We start from the raw sequence: 21,325 nt of genomic DNA on the forward strand, positions 1-21,325 counted from the left end.
GTTGGGGCAGGGCTGGAACCGAGTGAATCTGCTCGATGTGCTAGCATTCCCAACACTGAAAGTTGGGGGAGGACGGGATGAAATTCACTTTCTATGGAATTAGCAGTCAGGTTCATTCTATGTAGAGCATAGTTTACCTCGCTATCACCCACACCCAGTATTCCCAACATCATCAGAAGGTTACATGATGGGGAACCGAAAGCGGCAACGGCGACACGTGGTGGGAGGATGCGCACAGTGAGATGCGCTTGTTCCCGAACACTTTCGCCCGTTTATTCGTTCGTCGTTGAAAGTTGGGTGACTCTTCGTAAATTTTCGAAAGAGCGATCTAACTTTCATTGCAACCTGAGGGGCCCAGGAAAGCGAATTCCGGGAATTGTTTTTTTGGGACGTTTCTTGTTGACTTTTCAGCAACGGGTTGGCATCATCCCTGTAGCATCCAGCTGTTGTGAGGAGGGGAGCAACCAGATCCTTCTGCTGGGATCTGCGGGAGGAAATTTCCTTTGGCGACCACTAGGCGGCAGCAGCAGTAGCGATGATGTCGGTGTTGGCTGTCAAAAAGCACCTACCAGCCACGACGGAACAGCCAGCCAGCAGCGTCACACAGCGCTCCGGCTGGGACATGCTGATTTATTCAAACGGCGTCCATTCAGTCGGTTACATCGCTTGGCGCGCTTCGGTTTCGGATCTTGGGTCGCTCCAAACATTCCTCGCGCGACGAAGTGCGTATTTCTACGGTGTGTGTGTGTACGGTTAATCTACAAGTGGCCACTAAGGTCGCCGGCAGGACATCGGAACGTCGCGGAGCAGGCGGATTAATTGCGGTGGACGGTTTGTGACGTCACGGTTTGGCGCGCGTATTCTACGTCTTCAACTTCGCGTGCGGCTGGTGTTGAGTGTTGGTACGTCCATCACAAGTGGCCGAATCAGAAAAACCCAGTGTGTGATATAAACAACGACGCACAGTCGTTGGCCATTGGACGGCGTGGCGGTGTGCTGCCGAAAATGCTAAATGTGGGTGAAAATGTGATTCGAATCTGCAAATAGCTCACGCCAAATCGGCGGGGAATTGGCGATGCACGGCGGCGTAGCAATTCGATGGCAATCACTCAGTCAGACGGTCACTGGTGCGCTAGCCTGTCAATGGAGCAGTAGGTGAAACTCGATATGGGCCGATAATCGATTGTGTTTGGTGAAAATTGGCTCGCTAATGGAGTGAGTTTGTTTTTGTTTTAGGTAAATATTCATGCTCCTTGGCGCGGTGGTTTGTGCTGTTTAAAATTGATGCCTCTAAATGTTCGACACCTGTTGAATGTGATTTTGCAATGTGTATGTGACAGTTTAAATCTCGTTCAACCAGTTGGTACACACAGTCTCAGAGGACTACCTACTAAGTTTCAATTTTGTTTGAAACTTCTTTTATGAGTAGTGAAGTTCTGAGCTATTTAGGCTGAAATTGGAATTCAGGTAAGTGCTTCTTAAGAATTACAATTGCAATAAAAAATTGCAGAAAAAAGCCGTTATAAGCATGATAGTAATTGAAAATTGGCAACACTGAATAAAGTGTGATGGTAAGTTTCAAATTGCAGTATCACCTAAATGATATGGTTGTACTCTCGTTCATAGTTTGTTTCTATCTGGTTATACAAAAGAATTATAAAACGAAAAATTATAAAATGGTGCAATGACACCTTCTAAATTTGTTTCTATTTCTTTTTCGAGTTCCTCTTATAGCTTTGATAATAAGGATTTTGATACAATAAACTTCAGTGCGAATGTTCATTAGAAAAAGTTTGCAGATCATGGAGCAAAAGTTTGGTTTATTGACGAGAAGTTCATTTATTTCGAGTGAATTTGTATGTTGTTGAATAAAATCAATGCTGGAAAGGTGCTCAACCCTTAAATGCAAGATATATGCTTAGGAAATTCGGTGAATAATATTATTAGGACATGTATGAAATTAGGACATACACTGTGCTGTTTGTCTTGTTTTGAAGAGCGTAGAAGAACAGATTCTTTTAAAAATCTATTATATAATCAATCAGACCTTTTTTTATTGACTTACATTGAAAACACCCTTAACATTGAAGAATTTACTTCGAAATTATTGAAAATGTAAATTGGATCACTGAAATCCTTCAAATACGGTGGTATGCGAGAGGATATACACTTCATAGTCGAATACAATATGCATCTCAAAATCTTGAATTAATAATTGTTAGAAATTTAAAAGCCTTATTGCAATAAGAAATGTTTATTAAAGAGGTATTAGGCTGACTGCCTGAGTGCTTTTAATTATGTTTCGAATTTAAATTCACTTTTCCAATTTAAACTTACTACTCTATCATCGAACATTGTATATAAAAAGTTTTGGACTGTTTAGGAACTGCCGGTTGTGGCCACCCGACATATTCTGCGGATGATTCTGCAACATACTGTGGAACAGAGACTGTATCTCAATAGAGAAATCACAAAAAGTGTGAATGGGTGAAGTCCTGGCAAAAATCTCTAGAGAAATCACGTTAGTAATTTTGTAGAAATTACTGGCTGGAACCTATGGATTTTTTTAGTTGGCGTAACTTATGCAATCACAGTCACTAGCGTAGATAGCTTTTTCATTTCTCTATCTTATAGATATATTCACATTTTTATATATTTTATGAACACGAGCAAAAATGGGATAAAAGTGGATCTTCCATCCTTTTCTAATAAAAGAGAGTAAGAAATGCAAAGGTGCCTTCATAGAAGTCCTTCAGGGAATCACAGCAGGAATTCGTTGAGGAATCTCAGCTATAATCACTAATCGCGGCGCACCAACATCTTTTTACAGAGAATTTTCATTAATTTAGAACAATGCATAATTGTGAAGAATTTCCTAATAAAAATTCTTACAGATTTCATTAATATTTTCACATGTGATATTTATTTATCGCACAAACTGAACGAATACGACACAACTGCTACATTTAAAGTAAACTGCTGATTGCTAATAACTCAGCCAAAAGCAGTAAAACTGTTGTAATTCATTGATAATTCCGGGTGAATTGAAATAATTTTACAGAATTTTATGATAATTTTAGATTCTTGCGGGAATTACAATGCTTTCAAGATGGTTAGTTAAGAATGTAGTGTGAATAATTTCAGCAAACTTGAATATGAAAAATAATGTTTAGGACCAGGCTGATGATGGGTTCATTCACAATCATGCGTCTGATCATTATGCCTTGAGAAAAGCTTGAAGGGCTTTCTTTCACATGAGTTTTGGATGACTATTTTTAAACGACCATTGAAATAGTCGACTAGCTTTTTAAAGTGTCTGTGGCGCATAAAATTTATAAAAAATGCCTGAATTCTCGCGTTTTGGAACGGGTCCCGAAATGAAATCAAAAGTTACAGAGTTTTCCATCATTTTCAACAAGATCTAATGAATCATCAATTTTGAGATGTAACCTTCTTGCACGAAACAGAAAATTTGCAGAAGTTTTGTGATAGTTTCATCCCAAAATGCAGGAGACATCATAAAGACTGGCAGACTGACGGAAATCGTTCTCGAAAGAAATTCAAGCTTTCAGGTCGAAATAGTGATAAATTGGCACTACCACCACTATTGATACGATCTCCACTAAGGGAGCTGTTACCCTATTTACTTTTATTTACATGCTATTGGTAGAATCAAAAACTCAACTGAATTATTAGAAATCTTAAGGCAAATTTCTCAAAAATCATAAAATTCAAAAATTTGGTAAAAAATCAAAATATTAAAATAAGAGAATACCATAAATTCGAAGAACGAAATAAATTTTCTAAAAATGCCGAGAAGCACCACTTCCAATTTCCATCAAACAAAAAAAGACGTTCCCATATTGATAAAATATTTTTTTTGACTCAAGAGCCTGCGGCCCTGCGGCGCACCAGCGAAATGTTCGCGGCGCACTAGGGCGCCGCGGCACACAGTTTGGGAAGCACTGCCTTTAAGGATTTCTACTATACTACTATAGAAATTTCCTTAGTTTTTCCAGCATTTCCTGTTGAAAATCCACCCGCAGAAATTCTCGCTGGGACCCAGGAATGCTACTTGTATTTTATTTTTTTCAAAATTGTGTGGTAGTATCCAATAAGAAGTTTTACTAGGATTCCTCAGGCAATTACTACTGATAAGCTTTCAAGATTTTTTTGGAGAACTCTTAAAAGTAACTAGTGGAGAAATCCCAGTTGAAAATGATTCATAAGTCCTAGCAAGAGTTCCTGAAAATCATACTGGATACTCTAAAACAAATCTTTAAAGGAATCCTAGACTAAATCTCTGGAGAAATTCCAAATACAATTTCTATGGTATGGAGGCGAATGAATTAAAATTAATAAATTTAAAGCCTCAAAAAAAAAAACAAATTCTATGGGAATCCTTGGAAAAATCTCTGGAGGAATCCTAAGAAGAATCTCAGGAAGGATATGTATAGAAATCCTGGGAGAAACCTGTAAAGCAATCGCAATAAAATTTTTTGGTGAAATCAAATCTCATCATATTTTGTTTTCTATTGTATTAACGACTTTATAACCCTAGGGTCATTCAGGTGGATGAGTTTTAAAAGGGCTTCTCCAAAGATCCAAGAATTCCCGATGCGATTCTCTAGGATTTCTGCTGGTATTGCAAAAAAAAACAATTTCAAGGATTCTTCAAGGAATTTCCGCTGGGATTCCTCCAGGGTGTCCACTTGAAGGTCCTCCATGAATTCCTTTTGTGATTCGTCCTGGTATTTGTCCATGAATTCTTCCACGATTTTTTTCCGAACACTTCCGCACTAATTCTAATAATGACTTTTCCAATGATGCTTTCAGATTCCAGGACACTTTCAAAAACCCTCCAGGAATGCCTGCTGGAATTCTTCCAAAAAATCTTCTTGAGACACTTCAAGAGCAGAGAATTGGATTGTCAGACAAAAGAAGCACAAAACAAGCAACAAACAAGGCGTGGCGATTACATCCAGAAATTCCTGCAGTGGTTCTATCAGAGATTCGTCCAAGAATTCCTCCAGGAATTCTTCTTGGGATTGCAGTTTTCGTCCAAGAATCTTCTGGCATCATGACTAGAAATGCTTTTCGTGGATCCTCTAGTTACCACTGGGATTCCTCTACACATTTGTTGTAGGAATCTTCCAGGATTTGTTTTTTCTACGTTTCCAATGTTATACCCGCACTGAATCACCCAGGAATTGCTGGAGTTGTCTTAAGAGCAATTGTTGGAGATATTCCCACTAGCGTGAGCAGCTTTTTCTTTCTTCTCGTTCATTCTATTTGAAAAATACAAGAAAGAGCGAGATAAAAGAGGAGGCAAAATGCCCCTCTTTCATCTTTATCTTTCTCGGATTTGTTTACGAGAATGAGTGAGAAAAAAGAAAAAGCTGCGCACGCTAGAGGATACATACATACATTTGTTTGTTCAACATCACATTTAAGATAAGACATAATCAACAATAGTACGCCACAATACTCGGTTTGTGGCTGCCGCTCTCCATCCTCGGTCGCGCCCAATGTTCGCCAGGTCACCCTCCCTTCTGGTCAGCCCATCGTGCTCTCTGCGCTCCAGGCCTTCTTGTGCCAACCGGATCAGTAGCAAACACCAGCTTTGCAGGGTTGTTGTCCGGCATTCTTGCAACGTGCCCTGCCCACCGTATCCTTCCGGCTTTGGCCGCCTTCTGGATGCTGGGTTCGCCGTAAAGTGCAGCGAGCTCGTGGTTCATCCTTCTCCGCCACACACCGTTCTCCTGCACACCGCCGAAGATCGTCCTTAGCACGCATGGTCCATGTCTCGTGTCCGTAGAGGACCACTGGTCTTTTTAGCGTCTTGTACATGGTGCATTTGGTGCGTGGGTGAATCTTTTTCGACCGCAGTTTCTTCTGGAGGCCGTAGTAGGCCCGACTTCCGCTGATGATGCGCCTCCGAATTTCACGGCCCACGTTGTTGTCAACCGTCAGTAAGGATCCGAGGTAGACGAGTTCCTCCTTGTTGATGACGGAAAGTTTTGGGCGCAGTTTGACCATCACCAGATAGTGGTTGGAGTCGATGTTGGCCCCACGATAGGACCTATGACGTCGATAATGTCTGAGAAGTGCCGTCCGTCAATCAGAACGTGGTCGTTTTGAGATTCTGTCTGCTGTGGTGATCTCCAGGTGTAACGATAAGGGAAGCTGTGTTGGAAAAAGGTGCTACAGTATGCGGCAGGAAAAAATGCGAAAGTATTTTTCAACTTCAAACCTCATTTTCGTCCATTTGACATTAACCAATCTATGTTTCAACGTTCCATGATCTATAATAGGCTAGTTTTCTGAAAAGTTAATTAAAAAATTTCCCATTTTGGTCACTAACCTTTACAGGGCGGCGCCTGCAGATGAAGACAACCAGAATTTTCAAACCGCAGAAAATCGCACAGGTCGCTAAATTTCGCATCTGATAAAACAACATTTTTGATTTTCTCTACAATATCATCAAATATATGTACTTATTTCATCTGGTATGTGAAACTACATGGCTCTGGATCAGTGTGGTCTGGTTGTTCATCGAATTTGAGCTAATTTTGTTACTGTTATAGTCATTTTGTTTAATGACCATTGGGCGCGCAGTTTATTGATATCCGCTTATTAGGCCTACATTATCACATGTTAAACATCAAATGTGTTCATTTTTATTTTTCAGTGCTAGAATATAGACATTGACTGATACACTGTCATGAAAAAATAGTCATATATATCCCATATTTAGCGTGTAATAGTGCCTTGAACTTTTCGCATTTTTTCCTGCCGCACCCTGTACTTATGGCCATATTTTTGGAGGCGGCGAATTCAATGAGTCGTAGGCCGTTTTCGTTCGTCTGCTGGTGGGCGCTGAACTTACCAATCGTCGGTTTGAATTCCTCCTCCTGGCCTACCTGAACGTTCAAATCTCCTATGATGATCTTGACGTCGTGGCTTGGGCAGCGATCGTACTCGTGTTCGAGCTGCGCGTAAAATGCGCCCTTGTCATCATCAGTACTTCCGGAGTGTTGGCTGTGCACGTTTATTATGCTGAAGTTGAAGAATCAGCCCTTGCTCCTAAACGTGTACATTCTTTCGTCGATCGGCCACCAACCGATCACGCGCCTCTGCATATCACCCATCACCATGAAAGCTGTTCCCAGCTCGCGTGTGTTGCCGCAGCTATGTTAGATGGTATGATTACCTCTAAACGTTCGCACCATGAATCCTGTCCAACACACCTCCTGCAGCGCTACGATGCCGAACCCGCGGTCCTTCAGTAGATCGGCGAGTATGCGGGTGCTCCCAATGAAGTTGAGAGATAGGCAGTTTCAGGTACCGAGTTTCCAATCGCAAGTCCCTTTTGATCGCTCGAGTCGTTGCCGTTGGTCTCGGTTCGTATTATTCTGTTACTGATTTTCCGTTACAATGGTTTTTTTTACGGTTGGCTTCTAGGGCCTGACACCAACCCCCTACTTTCCGGAGGACCATAGTGCACAGTTGAGCTTAGAGTCCTTTCCTGGCACTCGGACGTAGATCAGCCACCCCTAACATGAGGATCAGTCGCTGTTGTGAGCCGTTCCTCCTGGAGAACAGACGCTCAGGTTTGCCGAAGCAACCCCACCACCCCCCCTTCCCTGTCAGCCTACGATCAAAGTTCCCACCGGGGTTGGTTAGCCGATCTTCCCTAAGGTTGCCCATAGTTTCCAACCGGTACCACGTGGAGGTAGGGATAGGAGTTGCTGGGCAAAGGCTAGTGGATCACAATGGGATCTGAATTGCGCAGCATTCCCAGCCTTTACCGTGCCACGCTAGAGGATAGCTCTGCTGAATACACGCTCATAAAGCCGTTCTGATAAACGTGAACAAACAAACGCAAATATGAAAACAAGCAAATATACACCGTGAACTGGAACTAGTTCCAGCTGTCAATATGGGCGTTCTAGAAAACGTGAAATCTAGTTCACGGTGTACATTTCTTATTGTTGTTATCGTTGCTATGCATAGTTCACGTTTGTTCCCGTTGCCGTGATTGGGAGTGCACGTATATCGGAACGGTTTTTTTTTTGCGTGTATGCTTGAAAAATCTCAGCAAGAGTTCTCGAACCATCTGTAGTTGACATTTCTGAAGAAATTCCAGCAGTAATTACTAGATGTATTCCGTATGTGCCGGAGGAATTTTCGGGGATACCGGAGTAGGCATCCCTGAAGAAATTCCAAGAGAAATTGCTGGATGAATCGATTGAGAATTAGAATTCCTCCAGGAATACATGACGGGTTTCTACTTTCTGGGATATCTACAAGGATTCTTCAAGGAATCCCTCTCGGAATACCAGCATTCCTTCAAGAACTTCCTCCAGGTTTTATCCAAGCATTCTTGCTGGGATTTCTCGAGCATTTCTAAATGGTATTTCTGCAGTTATTGCTCTTAGAAGTGATTCAGAAATTTCTGGAATATTTCCAGCAGTAATTGCTTGAGGAATCCCAGCAAGACTTCTCTGAGGATTGCCACCACGAATTTCAGGGGAAATCCCAGCAGCATTCCAGGAGCTGTTTAAATAGAAGTTCCCAAAGGAACCCGAAAGGGTTTTAAGAAAACAAAAAAGAATCCATGAAACAACAAATCTCTGGGTAAATTTCAGGGGGAATCCATAGAGAAATTACAGCAGGGATTGCTAGATGAACCCCATCTAGAATAATTGGAAAAAATATCTAGAAGTAATCTCAGAGGAATTCTTGGATACGTTCCAGAAAGAATTCCTAGAGGAATATCCTTAGGACAATCTCAGGAAGAACAACATGAGGAATTCCTGCAGGAATCCCAGCAGGAATTCTTGGGGAAATTCCAAGAAAAAAAATGTGGAGGAATCTTTTGAAAAAACTCTGTAGAAATCACAGAAGGAGCTTCTGCCGGAATACTAGTAGGCATTCCTGAAGGATTTCCTAGTGGAATTGCTGAAGCAACTCTTGGAGTAATCCGTGTAGGAATGACAAAAGAAAGTATTGGAGAAATCCATTGAGAAATCTTTGGAGAAATGCCTGATGGGATTTCTCTACTACTCGATGGTAGTTATACCGGGTGATCGTGTGCCGATTGTTCAAGAAGCCAACTTCGGCCACCACCACCGAGCTGAGCTCCTGGTAAATAATCGGCTGGGTTATGTTCCTGTCCACGTAGGTGAGGAACACGTGGATTGTTAAGTGAGCCCCGAATCTGCTCAACCGGGTGGGAGCATCCGGACTCAGGATCGTGGTGTCGTTGCAATTTCATCGAGGGTATTCCCAGACTTAATGTTCGGCGTTGATATTTACAGTTTACACCTTGATACCGTTTACCCAAAAACTCGGCAGCTGACTGCAGTTGACGTTGTAGCGTAAGGCGATGGCGACTCCCCCTCCACTGGAATCGATCCGATCAAGCCTCATTACTAATAATCCGGGGATGAAGGCACTTTTTTTCAATTTCGAGATGCGTCTCGGTTATTACGGCGATGTCGATAACATGTGTGTCGAGAAAATCGGCGAGGTCGTAGGTTTTGTTCAAGATTGAATAAGTGTTTCAATTGACCACGATAATGGCGTCTTCTGGGCCCATATTTGGTCAGGAAGGTCATGACCACTATACGGAAGCAGTGTCGATATGTTCCTTCCTTCTTGGAACGGCAGACGAGTACTGGGAATCCTAATCGGAGGATTTGGGGTGTCTGAACTGGTGGGAGAGGCTTCCGGCTATATGAAAGAGCAACAGATCAATAGTCTTGCATGAGTTGCGTTAGTATTAAGATTACAAAAAAATACCTTCGCACTTGTTGTTTGTAGGCCGCGAGAGTGCGGGAGATACTGTGGGGCATAATATATAACCCAGAGAAGTTGAGAAAAGTTTCCGCCCGGAACAGGAATTGAACCCGTCATCTCCGGATTGGCGATATAAAGATATTATATTTGGCATAACAAAGCTGTGGTATACGTATAAGTTCAGACATTGTCGAAACCATAACTTCCCCATACATGAAACTCCATTGGTATTCGCACATTATTGTCATCAGCTCTTGCCGCCCTACTGAGGCTACAATATGCTTGTCGCTCATTTATAATTTGATCGTTGATTGGCATGTGTACAAGCTTAATCGTTCGACGAATATGCTGATACGATAAATTCAATATTTTTCCATCCCTAGATACCGGAATCAGTGCCATAGTGTAAGTAGTTCCTCGGCGCTCTTGGCAAACATCTAAATTGGCGCATAACAACACTTGGACAATTTTTTTTTTGCAAACTTGTCCTCAAAAGTGGTTTCTCACTGTTTCGCCAAATTATTTTAATCGGGAACTTCTTTTGTAAATGTTTGTAGCCATGCAATGAACTCTTCCACAGTAATTAACTGGAAGCTTCCTTAGCTAATAACCATTTTGCAAGTGTATATCATTTGGCAGGCACGAAGATAGTCTATGCCCAATTCCCTGGATCGATCAGGAATCGCACCCGCCACTCTCAGAATGATCATGCTGAATACTCGTGCGCTTACCGCATCGGCTAAATGGGCCCTAAATGTATAGGGGGATTAGGGGCATAATGGACACCCCTGTTTTTGCCGAAACCGTTGACTTTTATGTTAAACTTCTAATGCATAAGTGTAAAGGAACAAGTAATTATTTTATTTTGCAAACGTTCCTTTTGGATTTCTCCAATATAACCAAAATATCACTGAAATTGAAGTATGTTTTTCATATGGTGAATTCTTATAATTTCGCAGGAGCAGCAAATAAGGTATTACGAGTGTTTGAGTGTGTCCACCATAAAAACAAGTGAATTGTTACCTTATCTACATGTATGTGCAGATTTAGCAATAGATGAAGTATATTATTTTTTATCAGAATTTACTCAAAATAGCAATTTTAATGTTGTAGTCGAGTCGGGGCGAAATGAACACTGGCAATTACGATCGGATCTACGTCCATTTCATACGGTTAGGTGTTTAAGACAGTTTGGAAAAAATCAATCCGATTATTTTAGTCTTAAGTTTTTTAAATTAACTTTGATGTTTTGTAAACTTACTAAGATGAAGTATTATATCTGTGGTATTGATCTCCGTAGGCAAATTACTTAACTGGTCGATGTAATCAAAGAATTAGCATAAAATATGCAGGGGTGTCCATTTCACCCCGTAACTTTCCTGCCAGCCCTAAAAACACACGGTTACAATTCATTATTTCTTCACAATAAAGACATTTAACAAGCTGTAAATGATTGAATACGTAGGAAACCAGTTGAAATTGTGAGCCAACTGATAGTATGCTAAGTTTTTCTCTGTTATACAGGCCTAAAGCACTCATTTGCTTGAGGTGTCAATCATGCCCCTAAACCCCTTAAACATATTAAAATTTTGCATTTTGCGTTGCATCGATGATGAATGACATTTTCAATTGGTATTTCAAGACCTTCTTACACAGCAACTGCATCCTGCAACCAAAGCATCCTCTGCTCCATACACTTTGGAACGTGACACTTGTTCACGCGATGTTTGCAATTTGCCCGAAGTATGCATAAAAACTCAATCAAAATTAATGCTAGCCGCGACGCCCAGACGCTCTTAAAATAATTTAGACATGATTTAACACCGAGCTTGGAAATGTGGAAAAGGGGCAATCCCATTCCCAGCGAAGTTCGTCAACGAGCAGAATCACTGTTCGTTCATACGCCTACCGCTAGCCGACACTATTACTTACTTGCGATCGTCGATGGTGTGAATTCGCGAAATAGTAGTGTGTTACTGCTCAATAATGTACGCTACGAGCGTTGAATAACTGAGTAGTTGTCGTTCGAAAATGGACAACGGTGGTAAACCCGAAATGTTTGATTACCTCCACCGGAAATATGATAGTACTTCAAAAAAATGGTTCTTATCAGTACATAAATGTTAAGAAATACAAAAAAGAAAATGGGAAGAAATTTACTTATTACTAAGGAAAACAAGGGCTTATATCAATTATAGTAAAAAGCTAGAGTTACTTTCAACAGACTGTCTATCTTTTATTTTGGAAATGTATTTATGTACATTTGCATAGACCTAAATATTCCCACACACTCCTATATTCAAAGTTCAAATATTCAACTGAAACAAAAATGCATTTTCACCCCACATTCCCAACAGCTACCCGGGGGGGATTTTAGATTCAATTTTCATCGTAGGCGCGGCATATTGGAAGCAACGAAAATCGCACCATTCGTTATTGACCTAGTTTTTATAACCCATCATCGTCCGGTGGTGGCCGGGTGCGATCGTGTTGCAACGCGTTAGGTCCGGTCGGTGTGATGCAATTTCAATTACGCTTGGGACAACGATGGGTAATGAACCCGAAAGAATGATATGGAACCGCGACATCCTATTGATCGCGCTGGAACAAAGATTGTTTATTTTTTTGTTTCGATTGGCGGCATACGGCGCCGGACTTGTTTTGCACTCGATTTGTTTTGACTTCGAGTAAACTGAAAGAAAAGAATGTGGGGGTATAATTTCAACCAACATCCGCGGCCGGGGGCCGGCTAGGGTTCACTGTGCCCAAGTAAGGTACACTTCAATAACAAAGCGGGTGCTTTGTTTTGGAGAATTTGGTGCCAAATTCCAAAGACGATGAGGATGATGATGGTGACGATGATGATGATGATGGGGAGAATGATGATGACGTCGATGGTGGGGTTCAATTCTTTCACACACCCAAGCCTTGTATACGCTCAAGTGAGGCGGGGCTAGAAGATGTAGGCCTTGGTGTTAAGATTCTCAGTAGGTTTTGTGCGAACACGCCCAAGTCAGGCGTGGTTAGGAGATTTAAGTTTTTCGTTGGCATTAAGATTCTTGGTAGGGCTTGGGATACGCCCAAGATAGAAGAGTCGTGATGTTTTCAAGAAGAGAAGGATTTTAATCACGATGAGGACAAGTAGGATAGGTAGAGGTCTAGGTTTTGGACTTATTAGTATTTTCATTTGGTAGGGTTTTGGATACGCCCAAGTTGGTTCGGGCATTGTTAGGAATTATCATGACATATTCGGCAAGACGAGCATGATCGTAGGAATTTTAGACACGCCCAAGCTGGTTCGGGTATTGCTAGAAAATTTAGGCTATAAATACGGAGGCTTTGGCTTCAGTCGGGGTCAGTTGTCGGGGAGTTCGGTGACAACGTTAACGCAGGCAGCACATCGGATAAGTCTTGAGCTCCCATGTGGGACACCTCTAGATACTGTCCAAATAAAGGCTGTAGTTAGTACGAAAGCAAGGACTTAGGTGATACGAATTAAGTGAAAAGTGTAATGTAATTTGTTAAAAAGTTGTTAGGAAAGACTAGAACAATACTAAGGAGAAAAAGTGAATCTTTGTAATATAAGATAAGTGATGGTTAGTGATACTTCAATATAGTTTATTAAAAAGATGTCGTCGGACTGTAATGAAATGAAAGATATCACATTCCGTGTAGTGTTTAATGCAGCCCCTGGACGGTACAGGGCGCTTCACATTTACTATTATTAAAGCATTATTGGTTATATGTTTTTGTTTTTTTTTTGTTTACGTATGTTGATTTTTTATGACTTTTCCTGATTTCCGGTTACACCCAAACCTTTTCCCTACTTCAAGCGCTCGTTAAGGTTGATGGATTGACATAATCGTCATCATTGAAAACTAGAAAGCAGTTTTCTCGTTCAAAACTTAAATTTTCGCAGTGAAAATGTGTTCACTGTACTCCTTTCTCCAACCACAATACAGTGAATACATTTTTACTGCGAAAATTTCAGTTTTGAACGAGAAAACTGCTTTCGAGTTTTCAATGATGACGATTATGCCAATGACGAATCCTTCAACCTTAATCGCGCTGCCCACCACCATCACCCACTAGCTTTCCTAGCTACCGGTTGTCGTGTCTACACGCTGCTGGTGCGTGTGGTTGGTTGGTGACAGAAACACAGTGTAGCGGCCGTTGCTGCGACGAATGATGCGATAAATCTTTGCGCTGCTCAGTTTGGCCGGTCATTTTCTTTTTCGGCGTGGCCTGCAATGGGCCAATTAATCAAAATTAATTACGTGTTAAGGACAGACTTGTTTGAATCCCAAAATGGCCGCGACAATGGCCGACTTTGGCACCTACTCACGATTTCGAAAGCACAAATCTTTTCGTAAACAAAACCAGCGCACCTGAGCTTTTTATTTTAAGCTTATTACAAGTGAGCAAGAACAGAATAATGAAATGCACTGTTGTTTGAAGCTTACTTCTTGAGATTTGTGCGTTTGAAGTTTTGATACACTATTGAAGCGGGATTTTAAGACGTTTGTCCTTAAGTGCGGGGTGATAAAATTAGACGCAAATTTCCGGCCTTTTCTATTCCGGGTGAGAGAGGAAAGGAGCCAGCAAACCGGACGATTGTGGTGGGGACTGACCTGGGTATAGGAGAGTTATAAAAGATTTTTCGCAATAATCATTTTCTCTTCAAAGATTTTATCTTTTTAAATTTTTTAATAACAGGGTTTACTTAAACTATTAACTTTTACAGTTTATGCTAACGTAAGAACTTCACGACACACACGAGACGCGAAATGAGACAAGACATAACACTTATCGTTCTTACAATCGTCAAGAAAAGATTAAAATTACCTTTACGTCGACCGGTTTTGGGCGTGATCTAGCCCATCTACAGGACAATGTCCGACTGACTGCGTTGGTTTTCGTACGTTGTTCGTACACGCCCAAAAACGAAGAGATGCTACTGTATTGTCAGGTCAGTTAGGCCGAAGAGGCACGATACGATTCGGGGATCATCCTCATTCATCAATGGCTCTTTGCTGTGTGTGATGATCATGGACTCCCATGCATTCAAATGTGAAATCTTTTGAACGCATTTTATCAGTTTTGCTTATTCCCAATTTATGTTGTGGTTGTTGTTTGAGGTATGAATCGCGACGCTGGATTCGTTGGGTTTGTTTGCGTCTTCTTGTGTTCTTTTATTCTTGTTTTTATCTTCCGGCGCGTTTGACCTATGTAGACTCGGCATGGGATCTGATAAATCCCTGACTGCTCATCTGGGGATACTTTATCCTTTAGATTGCAGAGTAGTTCACGTAACGTATTATCGCTTCTATGTATTACGTGCAATCCACGTTGTCGAAGTTTTGTTTTTATTTGGTTGGTCACTTTGGGGTAGAACGGTAAACTGATTCTTTTGGTTTCTTCGGCTCCTGGCTCCAACGTCGTAATGTTTTGGTGGTGCTTTATTCGCTTATGTTTTTGCAGAATTTTCTCCACAAAAGTTCTACCATACCCATTAACTTCGGCCGCAGCGTAAATTCGTTCTCGCTCTTCTTTGAATTCTACGCTTTCCATCGGCACATTAAAAGCCGGTGTGCCATCGAATGGAAGGCAGCATGCTTCTGGGTACCAAAATGATTAGAATCGGATGTAATGTAGCGATCTGTGCTCGTTGGCTTACGATAAATTCCAAATTTCAAGGAGTTGTCCTCATTTTTATGTAATCAACAGATCAAGGAAAGGCAATTTCCCCTCGACTTCCTTCTCAACCGTGAATTTTATTGTTTCATGTTGCGAGTTAACCTTCCGAAGGTGCTCAAAAAAAGTTACGTTTAAGGTGTTCGGGTCATATTGACCCGGATTTGGAACAATGATTTCACAGTCATTTCTTAATAAAATAATAAAGTTTTCGTACTCAAAAATATCGTTAGGGCTCAAATTTTGTGGATCCGGCTCAATAACTAAGGTTCGGTTGGATGTGGCCACTTGGAACCGACGCCAGAGGGACCATGGTTTGGCCATTTTCGCAGGAGGGTATTTTTCGCAATAAGTTATGCGAAATGCAGCTGATTTGAATGTTTGGAGTGCTAAATGCACCGGAAAAAGCAGCATCAAACTGCCCCAACCACTAAGCTAACTGACCAGATGAGTTTTGGCTATCAGGTGGCCACGGGACTAAATCTTGAGGCCTCGGAACGGCTTCCCGGAGACCCCCGATAGGTGACCATTTTACAAATATGGTGAATCCATGCCGTGCGACATATCAAAAGTTGCAGAATTTTATGGAGAATACAGTGACCATGTCAGAAGCCAGAAGCAAGATTGGCCACTTGGTGGTCCCGGAACCGATTCCTGGGACCCCGGAAATGTGGCCAATTCTCGCAGTTTATATGAGCTTGCCGTATGGCACATCGAAATTCGCAGAATTTCATAGGTAATTCATCAGTCATCAAACCAGCAACTGAAGACAACATTGTCCGCTTGGTGATCTCGGAACCGGTTCCCAGGGCCGATTCCGAGGCCCCCGGAAATTTGGTCAATTCTCGATTTTTTTTTACTATGCCGTGCGACATATCTAAATTTGCAGAATTTTGTTGCGAATATATCAGTGGCCACATCAGATACGAAAAGCAGGATTGGCCACTTAGTGGTCCTGGAAAAGGTTCCCGGTAACCGGTTCCCAGGACTCCGAAAATGTGGCCAATTCTCGCAGTTTGTATGACCTTGCCGTATGGCACATCAAAATTCTCAGAACATCATGTGTAGGTAATTCATCAGTCATCAAACAAGCAACAGGAAACAACATTGTCCACTTGGTGGTCCCGGAGCCGGTTCCCAGGACCGGTTCCAAGGACCCCCAAAGTGTGATCAATTCTCGATTTTTTTTTACCATGCCGTGCGAATTTTTCAGAATTTTGATGCGAATGTATCAGTGGCCACACCAGGCACGAAAAGCAGGATTGGCCACTTAGTGGTCCCGGAACAGGTTCCCGGGACCGGTTTTCAAAACCCCAGAAATGTGGTCAATTCTTGAATTTTCTATAATCATGTTGTCTGATGCATCGAAATTTGCAGAATTTTGATGCGAATCCTTCAGTGGCCAGTGTCTGGTCTACGTAACGTTCCTTCACCGGAGCAAAAACGTCGTCCACGTAGCGCCACCACACTCGAGGGAACAGCTTCTCTTTTTGGGCTTTATTTTCCAGATCGCTCATGAACAAATTTGCTAATAGTGGTGAAAGCTTACTGGCCATACTTAGACCGAAGGTCTGCTTATAGAACTTTCCCCGGAAGCTGAAAAAAATTTGGTCCATACACACCTGTGCAACGGAGAGAAAAGCCTCGATGTGATTGTGCGGCACACGACATCGTTCTAAATGTCGGCGTAGGCTTTGCAGTGCTTCTGTAACTGGTACGCTCGGGAATAAAGCGACTACATCGAACGACACCAATATTTTACCTCTCCGTAATTTGAGCTCCTTCAGTTGCTCTGCCAAATTCACCGAATTTTTAACGCCTTTCCCATGCTTCACAGGGTATTTTTTTCAGCTCTTCTACCAGCCATGCTGCCATTTTTTTTCCGTGGGGGTTAAAGACCAATCCAGTTATTTATCAATTCAAAAGCAGTTCAAAATACTCGTTTTATACTAACATTCATGTGGTTGGAAATAAGTATTTTTCAACCTGATATAGCTTGCAAAAATCTTTTATACAACATATTATAAGCAAAAATTGAAATCAAGCTGTATGAAAGAAATTTGACTTGGAGAAAACAGTAATATAACAAGCTTAATGGAACTTATCTAAACTGCCATGGCAAATGTTTACTGTCACGAATTTAATAAAAACATAATTATATATTAAAAAAGCTTCTTCAATCCAAATATGCTCAACCAAATGATGATTTCGATAATTCGAAATTTTTCTACTTTGAATGACAAATTAAAAAACTGTCATGCTCAGTAATGGTACAACTTAGAGTGACTGGAAGGGAGAGTGGCGTCTATGTCAAAATTGGAACAGCGATAATCTGCCAACTCCATACAAATTCCCGTTCCAAATGAGCAGGAGACCTGTCAAAATTGGAACCTGATGCCACTCTCCCTTCCAGTCACTCTAGTACAACTGTTTCACCTGTGGTTCAAGATTTATGGTGAAACTATTGATTTTACTTTTTTACACGCGCTTGAGAGTTGAGTTGAAAAATGAAATGAAAGTAAGCCAAATTCTGCAAATATTCTTTGACATTTTTAAATCCACACAAACAAAAAATATGACAGACTTTTTATGAAGCTTACAGCGCTGTTGAAAAGTTTCATGTACAACTTCAAAATGATTCGTTATTGACTATAAAAGACTCAGAAGAAATTCGATTTTATTTTGTACTAAAAAGCTTTTTTTTTAGAAAACACTAAAATACACATAATATACAATAACACTACATAACACTAGATATTTTCCAATTCGTTTATAATACAGTTATATGACATCTTTTTGGTTTATTATTTTTCAAGATGTTTTCTGTGTTACTTGGGTAAATCCTTGCCTAACGATACCTTCCCATATACGTATATATTAATCGTCGCGTTGTGGAATGGACTGTGTGGAATGAAAAATCGTTGTTGAAAATGTGTTGAGCTAGGGTAGTGGACGTATTTTGGCCCAGGGCATGTATTTTGGCCCACCCTGGGATTTTTATTACATTTGTCATGTAATCTCTACAAAATCTTGGCAAATGATTATTGGAACTTCCAATTATCATTTGTCAAGATTTGGTAGGGATTATGTGATAAATGTAATAAAAATCCCGGGGTGGGCCAAAATACATGCCCTGGGTCAAAATACGTCCACTACCCTACTCGGTGCACCGTTAATTACCCAGAGCGGGTCTTTAGATAGGCTTGCGGATAAATCTTTCGGTGTAATAGGTAATTCGGAGTAATGGAATTCGGGGAAATGTCCTAAAGCCCTTTAGACTGTAGTTGAACCACAGAAAACAGACGTTTAAGCTTGAACAAAAATACGTCGAAATCGTGTGTAAAGGATTTGAGTCTACCTCAACGCCACCAACGAGGACTGCCCCACATATAAAGTCGATTTGACCCCACGATGGCAGTGTTCATCGTTAAAATACACTAGCCTACAAAGCGACACGAGCGCCAAATGGCCAAAACGGCGAGCACTGGAAACAAAAATGACAACACAACAATGTAAGTGACGGGACGCTGGCGCCACGCAACAGGAGCATTGAGCATATCGACATACTCTGATATGACCGTTACAAAGTTTTACACAAGACAGAAAGCAAAGATAGACGTCCGTTCTCTGTGGTTGAACATAAACAGTCTACCATACTACGCCAGCAGTTGCCAAAACCCACCACCGGAGGAAAAGAACGACCCTGTTGGTAGCCTGAAAAGGGTGGCGAGACGGGAAATCAAGATGGACATGTTAACGGATACGAGGATTTAGAATACACACGAATGGTCTCAAAAGCAACCCCATGAAACGGCTGTCATCCACATACAACTTGATTGAAGCCAAAAATATGGTGCTGATTTGAATCGGCGGTTGCATAAGGCTGAAATCACAGTGATTTTTTCTGTTGGAGCCGGTGCCACATTCAAATTTAATTGACTTTAGTGTTGTTTTAAATGGGCTAAATGTATTTTCATACTTGTGCGTCTTGAAAATTTAACAAAGAACATTCTATCCCGAATTTATCTTCGCACGACAAAGTTCGCTTCCGCACATAGCAGATTGGCCAGCAGACTGAAATTTCGTAAACAAACCCGTGGCGCCCCCCAAAGGCGGCGGCTTCAAGAACTAACGCTTTCTTCAGGGGGTTGCTCAAAAGCTGTTTTAAGGTGATTAATTTGACCCCGGTTTACGGTACTCGGCAACCCGAAGAGTAGAAAGGCTTGAGCAAGTCGCCATTGCTATCCCGAGTTTGGAAAGCCGCTTTCGTAGAAGATCAGGTAAAAGCTGGTGGTGGAAGGTGGTAGAAGAAGGGGCCTCGAAGAAGTATGAATAGGAAAGAACTGGTTAGAGTAGACTTAAGAATGTGGGTAGTGGAAGTATAGAGAAGAGCAAAGCAAAGATAACCGTACATACACATCGTAGTTGCTACTTCGTTGATTGACCAGAACAATCAAAGTTGCACAGAGAATGGTGCTTGGGACTAGCTATACACCCTCAATGTGCACAATTCGAGAGTTCAATATTTGAAAGTCAATAACGGTGACCGTAAGGACGTGCATCGGGAAAGGAAAGGAATGTTAGTTCGACAACCGTTTTTACTAGAAACCATGGAATCCACAGCATCCCCACAGTTGTCTCGGGAAGGAGAATTTGGTACTATGGTAGGGTAAGGTGTGGGTGGATCTTGGAGCCACCTTTGGTAGGTGATATGAACCACAAGTTTAATAATGATACACGTCGAGGTCTTCATCTCGATTATGATTTATTTGGTCGCGATGACCACCCCACACAATAGTAAGGGTAATGCATCATACTTCAACGGTCGTTCAATATTAAACACGTTAGCACATTGATCGTTGACTTAACCGTAAAACCGACCTTTCACGAAAGTTGTCGCGCGATTCTGATCCCGGAATTCACACTCGCGTCCCCATCAACCCTACCGAGAAAACCGACCGACCAACGAAAAAGCGCGGTTCTGATTCCGCATTCAACATCATCACTCTTACCTGAAAATCATCCGCCGCTCGAAAAGTTCCGAGAAAATTTTGATTCCGCATTCCACTTCCACATTCGTGTCTCCATCAACCCTACCGAAAAAAACGACCGAACAACGAAGGCGCTTCTGATTCCGCATTCCACTTCCACACCGGTAGTGAAAGTAGGGTCTTGTACCATTTGGGCAGGTGTACCTATTTTGGGCACTTACCGCTATAACTAAGTCAATTTCAAACCGATTGATTTGAAATTTTGTATAGAGTTAGGCACGTACAGTATCTAACTTTGTACAAAAAATCAAATCAATCGGTTTGAAATTGACTTAGTTATAGCGCAAGTGCCCAAAATAGGTACACCTGCCCAAATGGTACAATACCCTATAGAGAAAAGGCCGGAAAGGTCCGAGAATGAATGTGTGTAAGAACGAAACATGACGTGAGTTTTCATCTACTACAGTGCGATCATTCCCTGCCCGTGAATAACTTGTGTACTGAGATGTTGTATCAGGGAGCCTCAGGAAGGCTTCCCTACTGAGCTAATCGCCTGTTACACAAACTTGGACACAAATAAGAAGATGCAGCGATTTTCGGTTTCTATAACAACGTATATCTTACTAACATTCCATCCCATCTTCGATGACCGTACCCAAGTAACAATCTTAATTCTATTTGGTTTTATTTGTTTTTATGATAGTTTTATCAGAACATTACATATTCTAGTTGATCTTATCGGAGTCTCAGCTGAGCACAACTATTCTTCGTCAATATGTGGTTTTAAAAACCCCTCCAAGAATACTTGAGGTTCAGTTCATAAAACCATAAACACA

At 41.5% G+C, this 21,325-nt stretch overlaps 1 protein-coding gene across 2 annotated transcripts in view; it reads left to right on the forward strand.

Moving 5' to 3' along the window:
• The first annotated feature begins 383 nt into the window (after positions 1-383).
• Positions 384-21,325, forward strand: part of LOC109422807 (uncharacterized) — a 130,982-nt gene continuing 110,040 nt past the window's right edge. The window contains exon 1 of one of the 2 annotated variants that reach the window (XM_029861404.2): positions 384-1,467. The gene's annotated coding sequence lies outside the window, so the exon portion shown is untranslated. The remainder of the gene's footprint in view (positions 1,468-21,325) is intronic. The other variant, XM_062847137.1, reaches the window with a different exon arrangement.

The sequence above is a fragment of the Aedes albopictus genome, chromosome 1 (assembly GCF_035046485.1).
Source record: "Aedes albopictus strain Foshan chromosome 1, AalbF5, whole genome shotgun sequence".
In the NCBI taxonomy this organism is placed as follows: Eukaryota; Metazoa; Arthropoda; class Insecta; order Diptera; family Culicidae; genus Aedes; species Aedes albopictus.